The 8,137-nt window shown below is 38.1% G+C and overlaps 1 long non-coding RNA gene across 2 annotated transcripts; it reads left to right on the top strand.

The window, feature by feature from the left end:
* Nucleotides 1-3,555: 3,555 nt before the first annotated feature.
* LOC133917503 (uncharacterized) lies at nucleotides 3,556-7,930 on the top strand. 2 transcript variants are annotated; one of them, XR_009909690.1, is made up of 5 exons: nucleotides 3,556-4,074; nucleotides 4,202-4,363; nucleotides 4,434-4,506; nucleotides 4,662-4,728; nucleotides 6,616-7,930. It is a non-coding gene; the product is annotated as an uncharacterized LOC133917503 (long non-coding RNA). The 2 variants fall into 2 exon arrangements; XR_009909689.1 differs by having other exon boundaries at nucleotides 4,202-4,506.
* Nucleotides 7,931-8,137: the final 207 nt, after the last annotated feature.

The following is an 8,137-nucleotide window of genomic DNA, read 5'->3' on the forward strand; positions in this document are numbered from 1 at the left end:
GGCTCCCCGGAGAAAATGATACGACACACTACTTGTAGGGCGTTGCATCAAGCGTTGCAGGATCTGTGTGTTTCCCTTTTGAGAAAATTACACCACGGGTCCATGAACTTTTGAGGTGGGTGTAAAAAGGTCCATAATTTAGGGAATTAAATATCTATGTCCATAAACTTGAGAAATCCGTGCAAGAGAGGTCCAGACGCAGTTTTCGTGATATCTAAAGGCCTGAATACTATAGGCAACATACGCGGCTGGAAACCAACCATTGCACACTCCCTGCTGTCCAGACACCGGCCTCAGCGCCACCAACCTCTGGTATCAAGGATCTCATCGAGAAGAGTGAATAGGCTTTATAAAAAAAATTTAATAGTTAGTCTAAACTTACCGCGAAAATAAAACTAATAAAAATTTCACAAATAAAAAAAGCTAAATATACTTAGACTCAACTGGTGTATAATCACCTAAACAAATATAAATGTTATAATCCTAGGATGATAAAGATTATTCAAATCTAGCAAGATATAAAAAAACTTTAATCGGACGTTCTAAAATTACTGTTTATCAAATGTTTCGATTGTATTCATCAGAACATCCGATCAGTGCAAAATAACAAATTTAAAAATCATAAAATTAACTCAATGCGTATACAAATAAGCATACAAATAAATAAACTAATGTAGTGCACAAGAGTAAGAAAATACGAAGATAAATAATTTATTACCGAAGTTCAGATATCCACCGATATCCTACGTCTCTATTGAGAAACCTCGGTCACACTTGAACCGGGTCTCTTTTAACCCTTTTCCTCACAAGATTGCACAATGCACTCCTCATCTCTACTATGCTCAACTCTTCCTCCACTCTAGAGGCAGTAAGTTTCGCAATCACTTCTGGGTCTCCTCACAATCTTCACTTGAGGAGATCGCCGGTAACACCACTGAGCCGTCTAGGAGACGGTGGTCTCCGAGAATAAAAACTCCTGGATCCATGCCCGATCAACACCTAGTGCTCAAACACACGCAACTAATGTGACACATACGAACAACCCAAGCTCCATACACCTCACACACCTCACTCTATCCTCACTAAACCACAAAGATTTGATTCTCGCGCATTCTTGATAGAGAGGGGAGGGAAGCACTAAAAGGTGAAATACTAAGTTCTAACACCTCTTCTTATCACCACAAAGCCAGCCAAAAAATCCCCAACACGTTAGGAGGACAAAGGGTATAAATACCTCATTTTGAAAAAACTTGCCGTTAGAGAGATTCTGCACTGATCAGAACATCCGATCCTTCAAATCCCAACAATCGAATCTGGGCAAAATTCATTCCCAGATCTGCTAAAAACTACACATCGGAACTTCCGATACTAGGATCAGAACTTCCGATTAAATCAAAAACAGGAACCCGAGAACCCCAAGTTTCTGAAAATTAGAGGTTTCGACACATCTGAACTTCCGACACATCGAAACTCGGATGAACTTCCGATTTCACATCAGAACATCCGAAATTAGCATAATTGACACTCTAAAAACGACGATAACTTTTGATCCCGATGTCCGATTTCAAAGATTTTGTACTCTATAGAAAGCTTATTCAAAGGGTTACATATACCTATTAAATTCATGATCTCAATCACATTGGATCAAAACTAGAAACACTCCAAAAACCGATTCGGATACTTACACCCATTGTATAATAAACTAGGTAGCACATAGAATATGCCAAACACTACTAAAGCTTGGCAACAACTACTTTTCGTCACTAGGATCAACAACAACAAAGGATTAAATCTAAAATACCTTTTAGATACCTTGGACTCCTAAAGCAAACTCCCAAGTCAAACACATCCTACACTAAACACATAGTTTGAGCACTCGACACAATAATCCAGCAACTCTTTCGGTAGCCCCTCTTAACAGTATAGCTATCGATCATATATCCCGGTCTCTCACCAAACTCCTTGAGACTGGCAAAATTAGAAAGCTTATTCTAGTTATATATTTACCTTAAGCAATCCCATCAGACTTGATGAACACATCATCCAAACTTCAATGCTTCTCATAGCTCTTTAAATCTCATCATCAACTCCTCTTCTCTTGATGATGATGACCATCCTCGCTTCCATCTTGATCTTCACTTGATCTTCACTTGATCTTCACTTGATCTCTGAAAGCTTAATGAAGCTCTCTTGATAGCTTCTCATGCACCAAACTAGGAGACTTCATTTTTCATGCCATCTTCATTTGGTTCACCGTCAAGACATGAACTGTAAGCATCAATCATATAAGTTGTCCACTAAACTTGTCTTGGTCTTGGTCTTGCTCTTTCAACTTGACATATTGAATATTTCAATTCTACTCATACCTTTTGATAGAACTTAACCTCAACCCACTCTCAAGCAAAAAGCACATGAGTTAGTTTATAAAACATAATTAACAACTTTATACCTTAAGTCACTTGATCTTCACAAGTAACTTGGTCTTCATTCTTATTGTTAATCTTCATATATAATCTAACCCCACTCACTCTAAAGCATATAACACATGTGTTAGTCTATAAAACCTAATTGACAATCTTATATTTTTAGTTACTTGATCTCCACAAGTAACTTATCATTCATGCTTATTGTCAATCTTATTGAGACCATCTTCAACCTCCAAGATCTCTTCCATTGTAGCTTCTCATTCACCACATGAGCATCACCTAAAGCTCATTCATCTTGATACATCTTCTTGGATCACATGACATAACTTAATGAATTCATACTCAATCCTCCATGCATCACCTGTAAAACATACTACAAATAATTCTTAATACAATTGTTAGTACATATGTATTATCATTAATTATCAAAAGCACATTTAGAAGCTAGATAAATCTTCAATCTCTTCTATTTTGATAATTGATGATAATCTCAATAGATAGTTATATTTAAAAATTAAGTTCTTACTATATATCTAATCTGAAAATCAAATATATATAAGAACAAGTTTTGTAAACATAAAACATCAGAAAGATATTTTAGGTTACCAAAAGTAGCTTTACTTGCATCAAACATCGCTAAAGTTTTAATATTAATAAAACTAAACATATGTATATAGCAAACTACCTCACAATATATTCATGCGTGGATAAAATCTTAAATATCATTGTATGTATTGTATATTTCAAATTTTAGATAAAATTTTCTTTATACATATGAAGCCAGCATGACAATATATATATCAAAATAAATATACAATACAAAACAAAACCATACAACTTAAAAATAAAAAATGTTAACTCATTTATCAAAGATAACATTTAAAACTCTCCCATAAGCAAACCCCGGTAAAAATCTCTACTATTTTGTCTTTGTGAATTGTTTCGTCAGGCCACGTCCATCGTCCGACTCTTCGCCCACCCGCACCAACGCCTGCTCGCCCCGCTCTTCGCCCACCGATAGGTGGGCCGTACGCACCGCTCCCTCTCCCTCCCTCGGCAGTTCTGCTCCCCAAATCCTGCCCACCCCGCTGCCCTCCCCCTCCTCCCCCCACCCTGCGCCGCTCGACAGATCTGGTGAGGCGTTGTCCATCCTTTCCCTCTGTGCGTGCCTCCATCCATCGCCGATGCATCCTCGTAGAAGTAGAAAGAAGCAGCAACATGTGCACGACGACAGAACCCCGCCCGCAGTCTCCGGAGCGAAACAAGGAGAAGCAGCAGTATCCCCTATTTCTCGCTCCCCGACGCCTCTAAACCCTACAACACCCAGAACCACCATCGGCCACCCATGGTGCACTCACTCCCAACTCCCCACCCGCGGACATGATCCCCCACCGCCGATGGAGGACCCAGGATTGTCGACCGCCGCCCCTGATCCTCCTCCGCTCCTGATCCTCCTCCGCCCCCACCGGAGGACGATAGGTGGGTGCTCCTGCCGGCCAGCGACGTCGAGGGTGCCTACGCGCCCAAGGTCTTCCACTGGGAGGACCTGCAGCAGGACCTCACGCACCTCTGGAACCTCTACGCCGTGCTCCAAACCGCCAGGGACGGCAAGACGCACCTCGCCGCGCTCGTCGAATCCGCACTAGAGGTACTTAATATCTTTTTGTCGATTCAGGTGTCCATCCTTGCTCTATTCTTAGCGAAGTGGTCGGATCATGTGTGCCCTGCCGTTTGATTCTCCACGGAGACTTGGATCTTACTGTTTTTCTTTTCAGTCCTGAATTTGGCAGATTGGATTCGTTCCGATTGTGCTTCGAGTGTGAGAAAAAGAGAGAACCCACATTCCCAATTCTCGACGACACAACTCCTGAAATCGATTGAGTTCTATCCATGGAGTCATTCTCCCAGGGACGGGGCTTTATTGTGAAAACCAATCTGTACTTATCAATTGTCAATTGTCCTATCAATTGTCATGCTATATAATAATTTTCTTTTGGTACTGTGCAGTTAATGACATCACATTATCAAAACAATGGGGAGCTATGGATGCCTTGTATCAACAGTTGGCTAATTCGATCAGGTTCCACTTTGAAACATTTGTTATGATTTCATAAACCAAATGTACCCACTTGAAGTCTGCGGTTTAATATTCTTGTGCCACATAATCTTGAGAACTGGATGAGCAGAGAACTAAGTCGATACTGATAGTCTGCACCACACTTTGGCTCTTTGCAGATTTCCGTCCTCAAATGGCTATCTCATAATCGAAGCAAATGGTGGTCTGAATCATCAACGACTTTCTGTAAGTTCTAAGTTCCAGGATTATTATTTTAGAAAAAAATGTGGTTATGGTTCTGAGCACGGTTCAAAAATTTATCGGTAACCGACAAAAATTCGCGATAACCGGGCATCTTGGTCTGACTCGGTTTCAGAAACCGAACGGTAACCGAATTTGAATTCAAAAAATTTGAAAAAAAAAATCCTTAAAAAAACTAGACACAATTCTAAGACATTCTGTGAAAAAAAAAATCAAAAATAATGTCGTTAGTATCATATTCTATAGGGAGAAAGTTTGAAAAAAAATGAAAAAAAGTTGAAACGAGCGGCTTAGTTATTAACTCATGTTAAGAAAAAGTTTAACATGCAAATACATATTTTTCTTATATAGAACGTATCTTAAGAGGATCTTTAAAATTGATTTCACTTTATTTAGAGTTTTATTAATTTCTTTATGATTTTTACAAAGTTCACAAGTATAAAGTGAATATGTTAAGAAACAGCATTGTAATTAACTTTTTCATGTCTACTATTATTTTTCCTACGTAAATCATAGTATAAATAAACTAATAAAAGTGGTTTCGCTAATTTTTGAGGTGTGATGGGTCAGTTATGAATTAATCTAGTCGCAACACATTTACACAATCCTGCATGTTACAATAACTAATTCATGAGTTCATGTATTTTTAAAATACATAGAATCATGTAAGAAGACTAACAAAATTATTTCCATGATTTTTGGATTAGCAAAGAGTAAACTATGCATTTAACTTGGTTTAACAAATACATTTTCTCACAGAAAATTTTGAAATTTTTTATGAGTATAAATACTTTTATCATGTAGATCATGTTACAAGGAAACCAACAAAATTTGTTTCACTTGATTGGAGGCTCAGATGAATTAATTATTGATTTTACAAGATTAAAATAATTTTTGGATTTTTTATTGAACTTTACTGAAAATCGAGAAAACCGCTCGATAAATCGAGAAAACCGAGCGGTTACCGACAATGCGGAAAATTCAAGAAAACTGCTCGATAAATCGAGAAAATCGCTCGGTAACCGGTCCAATTCGATCGGTTACCGAGAGGCTAAATTCACGAATTTTTTCCTAAAATTTAAATTTTTTTAAATGAATTTTGTGCGAAATTTATTCAAAATTCGAGCAGTTATCATGGTTTTTCGGTTACCGCCGCAGCTCGGTTACCGAGCTTCGGTCGGTAACGTGAACCTTAGTTCTCAGTAGATATATCATTGCCAATGTCTTATTTGAATGTCCAGCGCCCTATGCATCTTTGGTACAGCAATAAATGGTTTGAAGAGCCATGTGCCCGTGTTAGTGTCACATTGTAGTCAGTTGAGATCTTCAATACTTTGTTACGGAAATCAGGGAATTGGCAACGGGCTAGAGTTTGTCCGGGAAAAAGGTTAATTTCATTTGTGATGCAGAACCATAAAGTTTCTGAGTTAAATGTGCCAAATCAGTGGTTTTGGATATTCTTTATATAGCCTCTGTTGTCTAGGACCTGCCGAAGCAATCTGGGGCATTATCTTGGCTATCGCTTATATGCTATTATGTGTTTTGTTGTAAATATTCTTCTTCTCACCGTGACTTCAGATTGATGCTGCGATCCCTACCCATTAGCTGTGATGCTAATCTATTATATTTCTGAAGTTTTTGACATGAATGTACCAAATCAGTAGTTTTTAGATATTCTTTATGTAAAGCCCCTGCTGTCTAGGATATGCGATACTATTATAGGTTTTGTTGTAGATATATTTATTCTCACCCTGACTTTAAATGATGCTGTGATCCCTACCATTAACTGCAGTGCTAATCTATTGTATTTCTGAAGTTCTTGGAATCTTCACACTATGTTGAGTAATTATTAACTTAAGATTTTCAATGCAGATCTGCGATGCAGTTGCTGTGGCCAGCTTGCTTAATGCAACTCTTGTGATCCCAACATTTCATTTGAATAGCGTCTGGCGTGATCCTAGGTGACTTTTTGTCTGAACCGTGATCCATTGTTTCCTTACATAAAGAGTGCCTTTTTAATCTGTGCTTGCCTGTCTTTTTTATTGGGAAATACTTGTTAAAGTCCGAATCAGTTTGTAGAAGTTCTAAAGTGAATGTTTGTTAATAGAGACAATATTAAACTGCAAACATTCTGATTTGAGAATGATCATTGGTCGAGTGATAAATCCTGAGGCAAACAGAAGGGATGGAAAATGCCCTCTTACTCCTCTAGAGGTTAGGACCTAATCCTACAGGTACCTCACACTTCCTAATCCTACTGTGTCGCATCTCGCCCCGCTTCGTCTTCACCCTGATTCATTTACGTTTATAGCTACACCCGCACCAGCCTACCACTGTGCTCTCCCCAATCTGAACCTCCGAGTAACACTAGACTAGGTTGCCATGTCAAAAATCCAAATGGTTCGGTGGTTGTTAGGTGCTGTAAATATAATTATGTTATGTGGTTCCTGAATTGTTTGAGTCGGAGGCTTCTACGATTTAAGCCAACTGTGATGTATAATGAACTGTTCGTATATTTTGACCTATAAAACTGCACAGAAGGTATAGGTTGTTTGATTTGTATACTTGGTGTCATCCTTTGAATAATAGGGGATAGCTGTTTTGGGACCCAAATGACTTTATTTAGTGGTAACATTTGGTGAGATAGCATGATTCGGTTATCATCAAAATAGAATTGCCCTCCCGAGGATCTCTGCAATTTGGCTGTTTTGAGGGACCGGGACCAATCGCATTGTCTTTCGTTGCTGATGGTTGCTCTCTATTCATCATTTTTGTGATGTCACATTTTTTCGCTCCATATTATAAGGTCTACAGAGAGCCATCAAACAAGGCTTGCATTCGGAAAATATATACAGAGTTTGTTTGATTCAGATTTTTATGCAGAAGTCTTTAGATGTATTTTGTTTCCTTTTCAATATGAGTTTGCAGTAAGCTTTGTGAAAAACTTGGAAAGTATGGTCTCGTGAAACCTAAACAAGTTGTGTGAAGTCTTGTTACTCCGTTACGTATGAATGAGAGGATGAACAACAATGTCGCTCCAAAAAAGCAACCAGATGTGTTCGAGGGCGCCTTGCTATCTTAACGAGATAAATCCAAGATTGAACGAAGAAAGAGAAAAAATGAGAGGAAAAAAGAGGTATTATGTTCACTATTTTCTTCTTTACATGAGCATCATACAAATTTAAAGTCACGCAGTGTTGTAAATTATAGAGAAAATGTATTCATGAGTGTACATGTGAGCATATTTTTCTATCATCATCTTAACCTACAATCATTATTTATTTGAATTTATTATCTCAAGTTTTTTAAACGCTACAATATTATGGAGGGCATTTACAGGTAGTGTAATGTATGGTGTAGCAAAAACCTAATAATGGGTGTGCAATTTTAGGAA

Source organism: Phragmites australis, chromosome 5 (assembly GCF_958298935.1).
Source record: "Phragmites australis chromosome 5, lpPhrAust1.1, whole genome shotgun sequence".
Classification (NCBI taxonomy): Eukaryota; Viridiplantae; Streptophyta; class Magnoliopsida; order Poales; family Poaceae; genus Phragmites; species Phragmites australis.